At 33.1% G+C, this 16,320-nt stretch overlaps 1 protein-coding gene and 1 long non-coding RNA gene across 9 annotated transcripts in view; one reads left to right on the forward strand and one right to left on the reverse strand.

The window, feature by feature from the left end:
- LOC126762930 (teneurin-m) overlaps positions 1-16,320 on the forward strand; it is a 517,900-nt gene that overhangs the window by 285,752 nt on the left and 215,828 nt on the right. The gene's annotated exons all lie outside the window — the stretch shown is intronic.
- The window catches only part of LOC126762931 (uncharacterized), a 173,819-nt gene that overhangs the window by 9,899 nt on the left and 147,600 nt on the right, over positions 1-16,320 (reverse strand). Inside the window, exon 3 of one of the 2 annotated variants that reach the window (XR_007667536.1) lies at positions 10,744-10,829. This is a non-coding gene — a long non-coding RNA (uncharacterized LOC126762931). Of the gene's footprint in view, positions 1-10,743; positions 10,833-16,320 lie in introns of both variants that reach the window. The other variant, XR_007667535.1, reaches the window with a different exon arrangement.

The following is a 16,320-nucleotide window of genomic DNA, read 5'->3' on the forward strand; positions in this document are numbered from 1 at the left end:
TTCAATATTAGGGTATATTTTGAAAAAAAGGTTTATAGATTTAGTGTTATTTACTGTATATTTCAAAAATATACTATTTATTTAAGTTTGCACCAATAAACTTAAAAAATTCGAATTTAAAGGTATTTTTCCGAAACTTTTACTGAGACAATTTACTAGATGTCTTCACTCAATTTTTTTAAGATCGCTTTCAGTCACAAAATTTCGACATCTATCCGATACTTTACTCAAATATATAAATTGCATATGATCGCTTTCAGTTACAGCATCAACTGTGATATTTCTATGAGTGTTTTAAATACACTCACTTTTATATGAACGCTATAAGTAACCTAATCAGCGCTGCTGAACAAATTTATTTCAAATAAATTTTAATCCTAGCTCTAATAGTTCTAAATAAGGGAATGACAAAATCACTCAAAACTTTCACTCAGTAATTGAGAATTCACTCAAATTTACGTCATCAGCGCCGATGAACAAATTTATATAAAATTAACTATATTCCAGTTTTAGAAGTTCTGAAAAAGCAAATTATAAAAACACTCACACTATTACTCAATAATGGAGAATTCACTCAAACTAACGAAAATTAGCAATTTATGTAAAATTAACTATAGTCCGGTTTTAGAAGTTTTCAAAAAGCAAATTTCAAAATCACTCACAATTTACACTCAAAAATTGAGCTTACACTCATACTTACTAAACATTGATGTTTGACTTTCAAATAATGTTAAAATTTTTTTATGCAAAGCAACAAAAACTGTTAATAAGTATGTATACTTTGAACTTATACTGTTCCCAAAGTGCATATAGACTTCTTCTAAACAGATTTTAACTCAAGAAACATGTTAGTTGTGCAATTTTCTCTACTTCAATTTTGCTGTCACTGCTTTTGTTAACGCTGAGTTGCCGCTATTAATACATTTTTTCTTCATTATGTTTAGTGGCTGTTGTTATTTTTGTTGTTGTTGTTGTTATCGTTGTCAACGCCGCCAACCAAGCAGCGGTGACATGTCATATCAACATCAAATCACAACATAATGAGCTGCCTACCTACGGGCGCATACAGTCTGCTTGCTGTCGTGCTTGTGTTCTATACATTTTGTTGTTGTTGTTAAATATTAGCAGCAACAGACACAAAATAGTTGATGATGATAATCAGTGTGACCGATATCACTCGGTGCTGGGCTCGATTACAGACGTTGCCGTCGAGCTTTAGACGCAGCTGTTGCAAGGTTTTATTATAGCACATTGTTGTTGTTGTTATTATTGTTTCTTATGTATGCTACTACTGCTGGCTATTGTTTAGTTAAAAACACACTTTTCTCCCGTTCTTTTTTTATTATTTTGCCATTTGTTATTATTTTCATTAGCTTATGTTTTGAGTGTTGTTGTTGTCGTTATTGTTGTTGTGGCTTTGTTATCCAACTGACACAATTGCTTACACTTCAGACTCGGGGTAAAGTGATACTGACAGCATGACAGAGCAACGGACAATGGCACACAGTGCAATAACAACAACACGATGTCGCAACAACAACAACAACAATAATATTGTGAACGCAACAAAAAGTGTGATATGTCAGTTGCGATATGCAACAACACGCAGTCTAACATGCCATCCAGCGCATGTGTGTGTGTGTCTGTGCTGGTGTAAGTTGCCACATATGCCGCTGCGCACATAAGTCTGCGCTTTCAAGCACTTTACTTGATATTATTATTTTTTTAGGTTATATTTTTGCTTGCTTTTTCCAAACCCAAACGCTTTACCGCCTTTGTGATCCTTTCTGCTTGCTGTTTATACTTTAACCCACATTTTGAACAGCGCTGCCTTTGCTGTAAGCTGGTTGTTGTTGCCATTGTTGTTTTTGTCTGCACAAAACCCGCTTCGTGTGTGCGTTAATAAATGTGTAATATGATATAATCATATTGTCGCTATAGAAATTGCTTGTGTTCTTGAAGAAATGGCAGAAGAACAAGAAGAAGCACCGAACAAAAAATATGAAATTCATGCGAGGCCTGAAAGTGAAACCGATATGTGACCATTTTTGCCACCATGCACTCCTCGTCTCTTATACCGCCCAGTTGTAGCACTTTTTGTTGTTGTTATCCAGTATGAAATTTTGCGTGCGTGTCACACGTGGTGCTAAAGAGACTACCCGCAGTGTTGCTGTTTCATGCTCTCACTTTTTTTATTACTTAAATAATGCCGTCTACTCCATTTCATCAAATCAAATATGCCACAAGGGTTGCCGCAAATTAATCGTAGTTATGGTTATAAGCGCTAGTGAGCCCGAAAGTATTGTGGTTGCAGCCTTATACCCCTCCTGTATGCGCTGCCGCCAGCTCGTTAGCACACCAAGTCGTCTGTAATTCGATATAGTCCTTTTTTACCGCTAAGTGTCCATGGCAGCGGTTGCACACTTGATTGCGCCGCCAAACTGCCATACATGCTATACATACATACTAGCGTATAACACGATTATCCTTAAACACACACAGACACACATTATGGACAGCAAATGACCACCAGCATTTCTCTTCGCGCTAATTCTTCGTAGCAATCAAGTATTCTAGAATTCTATATGCTAAAGAAATACCAAAAATGCTTTCGCCTTTGTCAAAAGACTTGTCTGTAATCAATATTTTCTGGACAACTATTTTTTAATTGCTGTCTCGCTCCCGCTCTTCCTCTCAACCGCTTTGTCTTTCTTCCTTTCAACTTCTTTACCTTTCTGCTACTCTACTGTCGACTTATTGTGCTCGCATAATAGACGCCTTTTGTTCATTAAATTTTCATTAGCAGTTGTCGCTTGTTAGTTCTTGTTGTTGTCTGCTTTTTTTTTTGTAATTTCATACCACTGGTTGTGGAATGCTTAGCGATATTGATCGGAATAAAATTCCTTCAACACGGAGCATTGTATGTATGATATTTGGCGTGGAGTGGACATTGGGATACAGCTGCTTGCATACAACAAAAAAATTCATTAAAATAAAATTTATATTAAATCATGTAACGCTTTTTAGTGTTACAAACACAGGGTCCAGCTCTTCCTGCCACCTTTGCTAACATTTTTCTAGTATTCCTCTCCCTGAAAATGATGTAGCTTCATCTTATTTCTTTTTATGACATTTTACTACATATTATTCAGATTTATGATATTTTAAGTCTGCCACGTAGTTTGTAGCACCCAGCTGTAAACGTCTGACCCCTTTAAAATATATATACATACATATATTGTATATATGATCAAGGCGGCAAGCTGAGTCGCTTCAACTGTCCTTCTGTCTACATCTACGCTACTTAGTACGTCAGTTTTCGAGATATCGATCTGAAATTTTGCACACGTTTTTCTCTCGCCCCAAAGCTACTCATTTGTTGGAATCATATAGCTGATATCGGAATAAACTTGGAAAACTTTTTATTTGCATATAGAAATTTTGTCATACAAACTATGACTCATCAAAAACAGGACCTTGCATATAGCTGCCATGAAAACCTTTTTTATTTGACGATATATCTTCACAAAATTTTGGCATAAGTAATCGCCAATAGCAACTAAGCAATATTCGAACAAATTGTTCCTATTGAACTACTATTGCATATAGCTGTCATGCAAACTGACCCATCAAAACTAGGTCCTTGTATGAAAAAGTTGTTTATATGACGAGGTATCCTCACGAAATTTAACATGGGGAATTGTTAATAGCAACCCGGTAATAACCGAACGAATTGTCTATATCGGACTACGATAGCGTATGGCTGCCATACAAATTTACAAAAACCATGGCAAAAATATTTTTCTACTCTTTTATGCCATAAGAAATGCACCTGTGAAGTATTTTTTTCTTATTTTCATATTATTTTCATTTATTATTTTTATTCAGCATTAATAAAACCTTCAATCAGCAAACTCAAGCACGCATCCTTCATGCAACTAATTGCCTACTTTCACTACTCACGCCGCCAAACAACGAAACACAAACGTAATTGCATTGCATAAGCCAATAATTGCTTAGATAGACGCGTATCAGTCATGTTCACAAGTTAGTCAAGCCAAATAGACAATTATTAAACACAATAAAAGCAAGCGAAAAAAGTCAACAATTATGTTGCATTTAATGCGGTTGAGTGCCACAGCGCACTTAGCCAAGTCAACGCGCAACTAGACAAATGTATTTATACACACACACACACGCATATCACGTGACATGTTTGTGTGTATGTGTGCAGTGTGTTTACTAGTTATCATATGTGTCGTTGTAGACGCTCACAGCGGTTAACTGAGAATCACACGCCAGTTAGCGGCATATTCTTGTTATTGTCTATTATTTGCTTAATATTGCTGGCAATATATTTGTTAGCACACATACTAACAGTAAGTGTGAGTACTAATAGTAAGTGTGTGTGGCAAAGTTAATCGAATTTGTCTGCTTACGGTTATCTCGTGTCCAGTTTGCGTGCAACAAAGCAGTCGGCTGTTGCAACATTGATAAGTGTGCGATTGTGGCATGTGATATCGATGACGAAAATTGAATAAATAGGTGTGCACGCTTTTTTGTTTAATTTACACAATTTTTTTGTTTTTGTTTTTCCTTGTTTGCTTTCTGCCACATTCACAGTATCGCCGACTCATAAATTTTCCAGTGTTTTTCTAGTCTATTACACGCAAGCGCTTAACGCGTGGCTGCCTTTTATGCCACTTGCACGGCGTGTAGTACGAAATTTCACATGCTTATGTGTGCATAGAGGGTGCCTATTTATGCGTTGCCGCATACCCTAATTTGGCTTAAGTGAAATTAGTTGTAATAAAACGCTTGGAAATAAAACTTAGTTATGCAGATATTTGCTGGCGACAACCCCACGCTGCCGAGCGCACTCACACATGTGGCTGAGTGTTGTTGTATTTGTAGTTTGTTTTGTGTTTGTTTTTTTTTTTTTAGTACCGAGCCACTTATGCCAACCTATAATTAGTTTAGCAAGACAAAGTGACCGCTGATGCTACTGTCAAATTATTAGCTTGCTCACTGGCCAACACTTGATAGAAGTTTATAGAAGTGAGGGTTAGAGACCTGCCAGCATACATATAGAGGTCAAAAGACACAATTTTACCTGCAACATGCATACATGTCACCTATTATGGGGCGTTTGTTTTAGTTTTACTGCCAACTTCTATTTATTTATTTTCAAATTTATTTTTTTTATTTTTTTATTTTTTTTTTTTTATTTTTTTTATTTTTTTTTTTATTTTTTATTTTTTTTTTTAAATTTTTTTTTTTTTTTTTTTTAATTTTTTTTATATTTTTTTTTAATTTTTTTATATTTTATTTTTTTATTTTTTTGCCCGCCTTTGCATTTTTGCTCCTTAGCACTCGTATAACTGTATGATATGTGTATACTCCCGCGTTGAGCGCTCATTCACACGTTGACAGCGTTCAGTTGACCAGCGCATTGACAGTTTTGTCAACTGTCAGTTGCTTGTCAAATAGCTGCTTTGACGTACACGCACATAAACACACACTTGAGTGCCTTTTCTGGGTTACTTGGCGCTGTTTTGGCTTGGTGCGCTTCGTGAGTGTGTTTGTAGCTTCGGCTGGCAGTCATACTGCCTTACTTTTCTTGCTTTGGCAGGTAAATAAACATGCATATCACTGTGTGACACGTGAAGCGTGAAATTTCTTGCGTAAACGAAAACTGTGTGCGTTTGGTATTTTTTTAACAAATTTTAATTATTTTTCTTTTCTTGTTGAGCGGCTTCTTAGCCTAAAAGGCGACTAGCTCATACGTTTACCATAACCATTTTTTATACGCTGATTTCTATCGTATATTTATTACTTTTACTTCACTCGGCAATTGTTTATACTTATTTGGTATTCACTTCTTCCTTTCCTCATAAAACAAAAATAAAAACGAAAGCATAAACGCACAGCGGACATTAGCATTTTACCTTTATATATTTTTTAGATTTTTTATAGGCGTCTTCAGCTTTGACAGTCATCTAGACCGTCCGTCTTAGACTTCGTGCCATTCTAACTGTTTTTCGTGCGTCCGCAAGCGTTGATAATTAAAAAGTAAAATAGCAATAAAACGTAGGCAATTGTATTGTCTGGCAGCAATTTATGTTTGTCATAGCTTGCGGTCAGTCAAGGGCAGCGCATTGCTGTTAAAAGTCGCTGGTTAAGCCTGTGTTTGTTGCTGTGCGCTGTTGTTGCATTTTTTATGGCTTGCGGCAAGGTTGCTGCTTTGCACAGGATGACATTTTTATCGTGACTACTTCCGCATTTGTCGACAGGCATGCATAGTTTCTGTTTTAGGCATTATGCTGGGAATAATATATAATATTCTTAGCACAAACTTTATCTTAAATACTATTTCCTTCAATTTTACTTCTTCTAAACTTTTTTCAGTTAAATTTTTTGAAGATATTTCATCCAACAAAAAAGTTTTCCATACAAAGACTAGATTTTGATCGCTCAGTTTGTATGACAGCTATATGATATAGTGATCCGATCTAAATAATTTTTTCGGAGATTGTACCGTTACCTCCGGCTATTATCTCAGTCGAATTTCGTGAGCATATCTCGTCAAACGAAAAAGTTTTACATAGTATGTCTTGATTTGGAACAATCAGTTTGTATGGCAGCTATATGCTATAATGATCCGTTTTGAGCAATTTCCTCAAAAATTATGCTGTTGCTTTGGACAAAGAAACATGGCGAATTTCGTAAGGTTATCTTGTCAAATAAAAAAGTTTTGCATACAATGACTTTATTTTATATCATTCAGTTTGTATGGCAGCTATATGCTATAGTGACCCGATATAAACAATTCTTTCGGAGAATATACTTTTGTCTTAGACCATAATCTGTACCAAATTTCTTTAAGATATCTCAGCAAATAAAAAAGTTTTCCATACAAGAACTTGATTTCAATCATGCAACTTATATGGCAGCTATATGATATAGTAGACCAATATCGACAATACCGACAGAAGAGTAGCTTCTTGGAAAGAAAAAAGCGTGTGCAAAATTTTAGAGCGATATCTCAAAAACTAAGTACAATACGGGCATGGTTCAATCGATTCAGCTCGTCATGCTGTTCATATATGGATGTATATATGTATATATGTACATATGTATATATCTTACAACTAACTGCTTATAAAATTACCGCTTCAATAACTGTTATTTAGTGACCTATTTACAAAAGCAACAGCTTTAAGTTCCCATGAGAATCCTGCCTCAAATTCACTAAAACTGATATGTGGCATGGCAATTAAGGTGCAACAACTTACAAAAGCAGGCGTTATTTCATAATTACACACATATTTATGCCAGTACAAAAACAAATAAGCAGCAAATAATTATAATCCAACAATAGAATTTCAAATGATTTTGCTTTAAATGCGTTTTATAAAACAACAAATGCAACAAACAGCAAAGCAACTTTATGTTTTTAAAATCCCCAACATTGCTACAACAAAAAGCATGCTTTCTTTACAACATACTAGTATAGTATACAATAGTACTACATGTTTATACATGAAGGAGTACTTTAATGCCACCTCATACAGTTTGTCCGCCCACCATTTACATTTTTCAACTACAACAACAACATACACCACTTAGCAAGCTGCATACCACAGCAATTTGTGTAACATTTAATTTCTAATAATGACAACAATCTGCTATTGAATTTAAAATTTTAATGAACACCTTCGCGCGCTGACGTTTGGCTATGCTGTGGCATGACTGCTGTTGCCACACTTTACAATTACACCACTTTATATAAGTATTTGTGTATATAGACTGCTTTCTATGCTTATTTATGACTGTTGGTATTTTTCTGACAAGTCATTGTCGCTGCCGCAACAGACCAGTCACACACCACAGCAACAACAACAACTAATGGTGTTATTACAAGCCAAATGCGTTGTAGTATGACTGACTGACGTGTTGTAGCAAGCCAGCGCTGCAAAAGTTATACGCACAGTAGAAAATAATAATGAGCAACAAAAACAACAACAAGTTTCGTAACTCTATTTTCAACAAATCAACCGTCACACTCAACACTATGGCCATGCTGATGTTGCAACAATCGCAACACCCACAGGCGCTATGCCGCATAGCTTTGCTGGCTACTGCTTTTGTGACTTTTACAGCTTTCATGCTGTTCGCCTTTTGTTTTTTATGTATGTATTCTGTATAAATTTTCAATTTGGCTCTTTCTACTCACACACACACCCACATGCCGACGAAGTGGCCAGAAATTATTGCTGCATCACGCAATTTAAGCGTGTTGACGTTGAGTACAGCATAATTGAAGGAAAGTCCAAACAAAATTTATGTGCGTTGTTGTTGTAGTGTGGTACAAGGTTGCACTTTTGAGGAAAGCTTAAATAAATATGTCAGAAATCTTCTGTACAATAACAAAGTTTTGTATAAAGAAATAGTTTTATAAATGTTAAATTTATATTTTTTTTTAAATATTAAATATTAAAAAAAAATTTGAAAAAAGTTTTGATATGAAAACAAAAAATTTGTTTGAAAAAAGCTTTGAAATTGAAAAAAAGTTTTTTAAATAAAATTTTGAAATTAAAAAAAAATAATGTTTTAAAAAATATAAAATTTTAAAAAAAAAAATTTAAAAAAGGTTTTGATATGAAAACAAAAAATTTGTTTGGAAAAAGTTTTGAAATTGAAAAAAAGTTTTTTTTTAATAAAGTTTTGAAATTAAAAAAATAATGTTTAAAAAACATTTTAAAGTTTTAAAGTTTTAAAATTTTTTTGTTTTGGTTTTTAATTTTTTTTTGTTTAATTTTTTATATTTAATTTTGCTTTTCAGTTTTTTTGGAAAACTTCTATAATTCACCACATAGTTTTTTGCAAGAATCCGCATATTAAAATTAGTGCCAACCATCACTCATTAAACAATGAATACTGAATTTATACATACATACATATGTACACATATTTATTTAAAAAAGGTTTTTCTTATTTTTATTGGAAAAACTTTTTTCTGAAAAGTAAAAAAAAAAGTTTGAAAAATTACTTTTTCTACCAAAACCTTGAAATGATAAATTGGTACAAAAAATTAGAGCAAACCATCATTCATTAACTACATCTGTACATATTATTTGTTTTAAGTGTTTTGGAATTTTTTTCGAAAATAATTCTTTTGAAACATTTTTGAAATTTGTTTTAATTTTTTCCGTACTTCTCCAATTTTCTTTTACATTAAACTGCCAATTAAAAATTAGTGGCTTTTATTATTAATAAACACCAGATTTATATTTACAAATAATTTTTTATATTTTTTTTCGAAAAAAAATTTCAAAAATAAATCAATTTTATTTTTCGAATAACAAAAATTCCAAATTTTTTCAAACAAAGTGAAAACATATCAAACTTTTTTTTTTTCAAAAACAAAAATTCCAAACTTTTCGAAAAAAATTAAAATAGATCAAAATTTTGATTTATTTTCCAAAAAATTTTGAAGATTTATTTTACTGCTTAAACTTCATTTTATAAATTAGTGCCAACCATTATTCATTAAACTCCTCCAAAAATAGTAATTTTGACTTATTGTTGCCACATTTGTTGCATGTTTTTTCAAAAAAAATTTATGCCAGCAATTTTTCACTTTATTTCCCCACACTACTTTGTGCACTTTTTTGTGCACCACTAAAACGCTTTTAAGCGCCATTAAGGCAGGTGCGTTCATTAACTGTCATTATGAGTGATTTGTTTGCTAATGCCACATCCACCACGCCACGCCACTATACGTTTATTTACCACACAGACTGTTGCTAATGCTATTTTTGTTATTTTTAACCGTTACCATAGCATATAAAAACCTCCAACGCCACAAATGCCACTTTTGAACTCATCATGAAACACGCAAAATTCTAAGCAAATATTAGCGAGCATATGGCAACACGCGAAAAATGAGTTTACCGTTATACGTACTATGAATAGCCGGAAAGGTGTTGATGGCCGCACGCTTAGCGCCGCTCAAACCACCAAACTGCGACAGGAAGTTCGTAAATTTAGCGCCATAAATGCGCTGCCATCACTGCCGGACCCGGACCCGGACTCGGTCCGTAAGGTGTGATCGTGAAAGCAAACGTAACAGAAGTGCCAAAACAAAAGCGAAAAAGGAAAATAAAAATTCCAACTGTATTTTGTGTACTTTTATTTTGTTTCTAATTAAAATTGACAGTTGTATAATGGTAGGTGGAAATTGCAAAAGTCAAACTTAATTGCGGTCTGTTTTCTTTTTCTTTTTTTGGGGCTAAGTAAGCAGTTTCATGCTGAAAAGGTTCTGTGTATGCATAGACATTTCCATATTTAAAAGCTTAGCAGCAATAAATAAATTATATTATGTCTACTACATATGCGAAGCTTGCTAATTGACATTTTCATACATGTCACCTGGCATTTGCCGACCGTCACTCTGCGGCGCTGACAGCCAATGTGGTTGCTAGACGCACGTGTGGCATAAGCTACAGACTTCAAATAATAATTATAAAAGAATCTCCGCTAAACTTAGGTATACCGCGACAGTTTTGCTTGATAGTAGGTATTTTAATTTTTAATTGAATCTTGAGATGACTATGACAGCGCGACAAATGAAAAATTTTGAAGGAAATTGGTTTCCTTATCACAATGTTAAAGAAAATTTTCGTTTTAAGTAAAGTTCAGTGATGAAACTAATAGGAAATTATTTACTTTTGGACTTACCGCGTAAAGTTCCGAGTTCTGACATGAAACTAATTGACGAAGCCGCATCGAAACCCTTCATTCCAAATTTCAGTTATTTTTGGCTTCTGCTAAAATATCAATAAAAAGTATAAATTAATAAATGAGTGATTGAGGTAAAGCGAAAGTGTTAAAAAATATGGCAACCATGCAAGAGTATAAGCTCATTGTAAAGCTTGTAAGCTTTTTATAATGCTTTAGTGTTATAACTTCGTATCACTATGTGTTAAGCTTAAAATAAACTTACTTTCTAAGCCACCTAGAAAAACTAGCTCAGTTTTAGTATGAAATATACATATGTTTACTTGGAGCTGCATGTCAGTTTTGCCGGCTAAAAACTTATAAAACGCTTGCTTTAAGCTCTTAAATGCAGAATGAGCTTTTAGAGCTTTTAACTAAGCTAGAATTATTGAGCAATAAATGTGTAGATCTGTCCCTCAAAATATAAGCAGTCTCACGCTAAAATGGCTTAAAAAGCTTCAGAAGCTTACAGAGCTTAAAAGGCTAGGTATCTATAGATCACATGACTATAATATGAATTCCACTAAGCTGCATTTTAGTGTTGCCACCTAAACAAGCTTATACAACGCGAGATTAATGCTCTGGAAATTCAAAAGGAGCTTTTAATTGAGGCAAAGCTCTAGTTGGCTCGCCTCATCTAACAGAGTCAGAATTATTGAGCAATATATGTGTTGATCTTTCACTCAAAATATAAACAGTCTTACGCAAAAGTGACTTAAAAGCTTTAAAAGCTTAAAAAAGTTTTAAAAGCTTAAAAAGGCCTTAAAGGCTTAAAAAGCTGCTTATCCACAAATCAAACAACTAAAACGGAGATTCTGCTAAATCGAAAAGCTTTAGTAGTATCCCTGCTTTGCTTGCAGAACTTTGAGTTTATCTAATCTCACTGTAATTTAAAGCTTTAAAGGCTCAAAAAGCTACGTATCTACCGATCACGTGACTAAAATGGAGATTCCACTAAATCGAAGAGCTTTTGTAGTATCGCTGCTTTGCTTGAAGAGCTCACAGTTTAGCTAACTGTTATTTGTATATGTGGTAGTACTTGCCATATAACACTCTAAGTTTCTATTACTGACTATCTGCCGCCCAAGAACGACATGTCCCTACAACTAATGAATAATGCCAGTAAAAATTTCAGCAAATCTCCAAACTAATTTCGGTTTATGCAAATTAACTTGAAATCAAACTTCCACAAAATCCGCAACACAATCAAGCACGTCATTCACTCATTCACAACTCAAGGCAAAATCTTTAGAAACGCAAAACAAAAAAAAAAAATAAAAATCGAAAACAAATTTAAGCCACTGCCAGCAACTTGCAATAACAGCAAAAAACAACACATAACAGGACAACTAAAATGGCCGAAAAAGCAAATTCGAACTTTGGACAAGCACTCAAGGCAAACGGCTGAGCACAAAAAAGAGCCAGTGTGTCTCCACAAAGCCCGAAAGCCTGGCAAAGTACCGAGTCGGCTATGTGTTTGCTATATAAATATACGTGCATGTGTGTATGTGTATGTGTGGTAAAGTGATTAATGTTTTGGTTTGAACTGAACTTTTAATGCCGCACAGTTAAGTGAAATATGTGTTAAAGCTGCGAAAAGTAGAGGACACAAAAATTAAAACTAAAATCGGGAGAAAGGCGGAGACGCGCTGGAAAAACGTTTTGGGCAATCGAAGCATGCAACCCAACATGTCAATTGCGAAAGGAAAATGAATTGCGAAGAGCAAAGCTTTTGCCACGAAAAATTTAAATTTTTTGCCAAACATGAAAGGTGCTGCTAATGGGAAAAAGAATTACAAAAAAAAGTGGGACCTTATAAAAACGAGGAGTGATGCATTGGATATAAGTGCAGCAGTGTGGCTAGGGGAAAAAGAGTGAGAGTGCTGAAATGTGTTTTGATTGATGCGAAAATAGACTGAGAGCGCGTTAGCAAGAAATCGAACAGATTTAGAATTGTTAATAGAAAGATTCGAAATAAATGCACTGATAATAAAAACGAAGGTCATATCGCTCCCGAAATAGTATGGCATAAATAGCATAGCACTCAGCGCTTGAGAGCAAGGATTATACTAAAATAAGTCAAGCCAAAAACTACAAAAATATACACCACACCCACACGCTGCTACTTTCATATACTCACTCCGCATGCCGATATGGCAGATTTGCATGCCGCCCACACTGACCGAGAGCGTAAACTTTTTAATACCGTTAATTTGTTGCAGATTAAAGTATTGTTGTCACTTTGACATTGGCGAAAATTGTCATGCCAAAAATATAGTGCACGAAAATAACAAAGTTCGCCAGTTTTTCGTTTTATTTTATTTTTTTTTTTTTGGTCAAACCAAATGACAAACTTTAAAGCGTATCAGAAAGTCGAATGAGTTTTTGTCCACGCCGCGCTGAAATGTATGCCAAAAGCATTTTTCTATGAAGTCGAAAAAAAACTCGAAATTCCGCAGTGTTAGTGGAAAAAGTTATGTTGCGTTAGAACGAGATAGCCATATGAAAAGTTAAAGCGTTAAAGTTCATGCCAACTCTAGTGGCGCTGGCTTGACAAGCCTGACAGGCGACACAGTTTGACAGTTCGTACGATAAGCAATGAGCGGGGGCGGTGTGAGTGCGTAGTATGCGTATGTAAATGTAAAAAGGGCGACTGCAAGCTGCTGTGATAAATGTAAGAAATGGGAATTTAATTAATTTTAATTTGATTATTATTGATTCTAAAATTTAGTTCGTGTATACATTAGGGTGGGTACAAAAAAACTATTAATTTTTTCGCTTAGTACTCTGTAATTTTTCAATTCTTTAAGAAGTTTTTTCAGAGTGAAAAGTGAAACTAAAAATAATTTCATTTTTTACGCACCCTAATATAACTTTTAACTTGTCAGTTAAAATTACATAAGAGTTGATACTTATAGAGGTGTCTAAAAGCCTATTTTTTCAGAGTAAAAAGTAAAAAGAATTTTTTTTTTACCCACCCTAATATAAAGTTTTTATAAAATACAACTATTTTTTACTCTGCCTAAAAGTCTATTTTCGCAGAGTGAAAAGCAAAAAAAAATTTTTTTTAAACCACCCTAATATTAAGTTTTTAAAAAATACAACTATTTTTATCTGTCTAAGAACCTAAATTTTCTAAGTAAAAATTAAAAAAAAAAAAAAAACTGTTGAGCCAACCTAATATAAATTTCTTATAAAATACAACTATTTTTTCCAAATGTATGTACATACATATATAAAGGAAATAAACGATTTTTTTCAACTTTGAAATTTTCTCAAACTTTTTCACTCTTTTACATAAGGTCTCATATTTGGATAGGTGTCTAAGAGCCTATTTTTCAGAGCAAAAAGTGAAAAAAAAATTTTTAACCACCCTAATACAGATTTTATAAATTCCAACTATTTTTTCTCCGTATAAGACCCTATTTTTTCAAAGTAAAAAGTCAAAAAATATCAATATTTTTTTTACCCACCCTAATGTACAGTCTTTATATAATACAACTATTTTTCCAATTTTAACAAATTTATATAAAAAAATTAAATTTTTTCAACTTTCAACTTTTTCTTCCTCCATGCACATATTATACATATAGTACATATAAATTATGTAATCTGTCAGTTCCTAAAATATTAGGCCGCCGAAAAGTTATTGACTGTCGCAACGCCATCAAATGGCATATAATTGACTTAAACAGCTAATTAACAAATTCCTTTTAATTGTCAAATTGTATTAATGTGTCGCCATGAAAATGCTGAGTGCTGTTGCCCACAGTGCAGTGCTGCGTTGCAAGTATTATACATTTTATTTAAGCAGCCAAGTGAGGGGCGCGACGGCACGTAAAGTCAATAAAGTCATTTTATGTGTCAATTCGATGACTTCCATTTGGGCTGTTTGTTGTCTGTTGCTGTGTTGACAACTGTAAAAATAAAAGCTAAAATCTATTAGAGTGGATGTGAGGTGGATGGGTGTGTGCAGTTGGCAGCAGTAGTGTGACTGGAAGGGAGAAGACATTAGCAGGCTTTCAAAACAAAAAAAGCTGATGCGGGCATCAAAGGTGGGGATGTAGATTGTGGGGGTGCAGTAGATGGCACAAGGTAGCTATTTTTTATATTTACTTGTTTCGTTTTTATTCAAAAGCATATTTTTCTAGAAGAGAAACGTTCTTTAAAGTATATGAATATAAAAGATTATGTAGAATTAGACACTCAGTTAAGGAGATATCGAAGTGAAGTTTTGCGCACATACTTTTCTTACTAAAATGCTGCTTACATGTCGGAATCGTCAATATCGGACCACTATAGCATATAGCTGACATACAAATCGATCGATCGAAATCCAATTCTTGTATCGAAAACTCTTTCATTTGATGAGATATCTTTATGAAATTTGGCTTGACTTATTGTTTAGAACAACTATTCAATATCTGAAGAAATCGTTTAGATCGGATGTATATGCCATGAAACTAATCCACCAAAATCAAGTGCTTGTATGGAAAACTTTTTTATTTAACCAGATAAGTATCTTCACGAAATTTGGTTTATAATATTGTCCAAAAGCAACGTTACAATCTCTTTAATATATTTATCTACACATGTATTTATGTTTGTATATATGTATATATATATGTTGTCAGCTACTTTTTACTAAAATCTTACCCCAAAACACCCGAAATTCCACAATGCAAATGAAAAGCAATTGATCACATGCATTTGTATAAATATTTATACACATGTGTGTGTGTGCGTACAGCTTTAAATGCATTTTCGAAAAACAAAAGGAAAACACACACTCACAAACACTTGCAGCCTGGAGACATTTCAATATGTCACACAATAAAAACCTCAATTAATTTTCCACCAAATGTGGCAGCTACTACAATGCAGCGAGCAATGAGGAAGCGCTATAAGTTGACAGTTTCTTGTATATATATTATTCTTGTGATCTTTGTTTTCTATTTGCTTGTGCTGTTTAATGTCTCGGCGCGCTTGTTAATGCCACTGCAATGTTAATGGCTTTTCATGTGGCAGAGAGTGCAGCAATAATTCCCAAAAAAATTAGAATTGAAAGATATTCATACAAAACAAGTATTTTTATTCACAAAATATTTTCCTAAACAAAGTATTTTTCATAAAAAAATATTTAAATAGATATTCATACAAAACAAGTATTTTTATTAAAAAAAAACATTTTTCTAAAAAAATTATTTTTCATAAAAAAGTATTTAAATTAAAAAATATTTTATTAAAAATATTAATAAAAAATTTAAAAAATTAATAAACATTTTTAATAAACAAAGTTTAATAAAATCAAAAATTTAATACAAATAGTATTTTTTTATTAAAAAAATTAAATTAAACTTTAATTAAAAAAAAAATTTATTAAAAAAATTAAATTTCATTTAAAAAAATATTTTTTAAAACTAAAATTTATGACAAAATATTTTTGGTCGGCTGAAAAAATGTTTTTTTAGTTTTCATAAAAAAAATATGCTTATTAAAAAAATATTTTTCAATTCATTTTCTTTACAAAAAAAAAAT

This window comes from Bactrocera neohumeralis, chromosome 6, assembly GCF_024586455.1.
Source record: "Bactrocera neohumeralis isolate Rockhampton chromosome 6, APGP_CSIRO_Bneo_wtdbg2-racon-allhic-juicebox.fasta_v2, whole genome shotgun sequence".
Taxonomy (NCBI): domain Eukaryota; kingdom Metazoa; phylum Arthropoda; class Insecta; order Diptera; family Tephritidae; genus Bactrocera; species Bactrocera neohumeralis.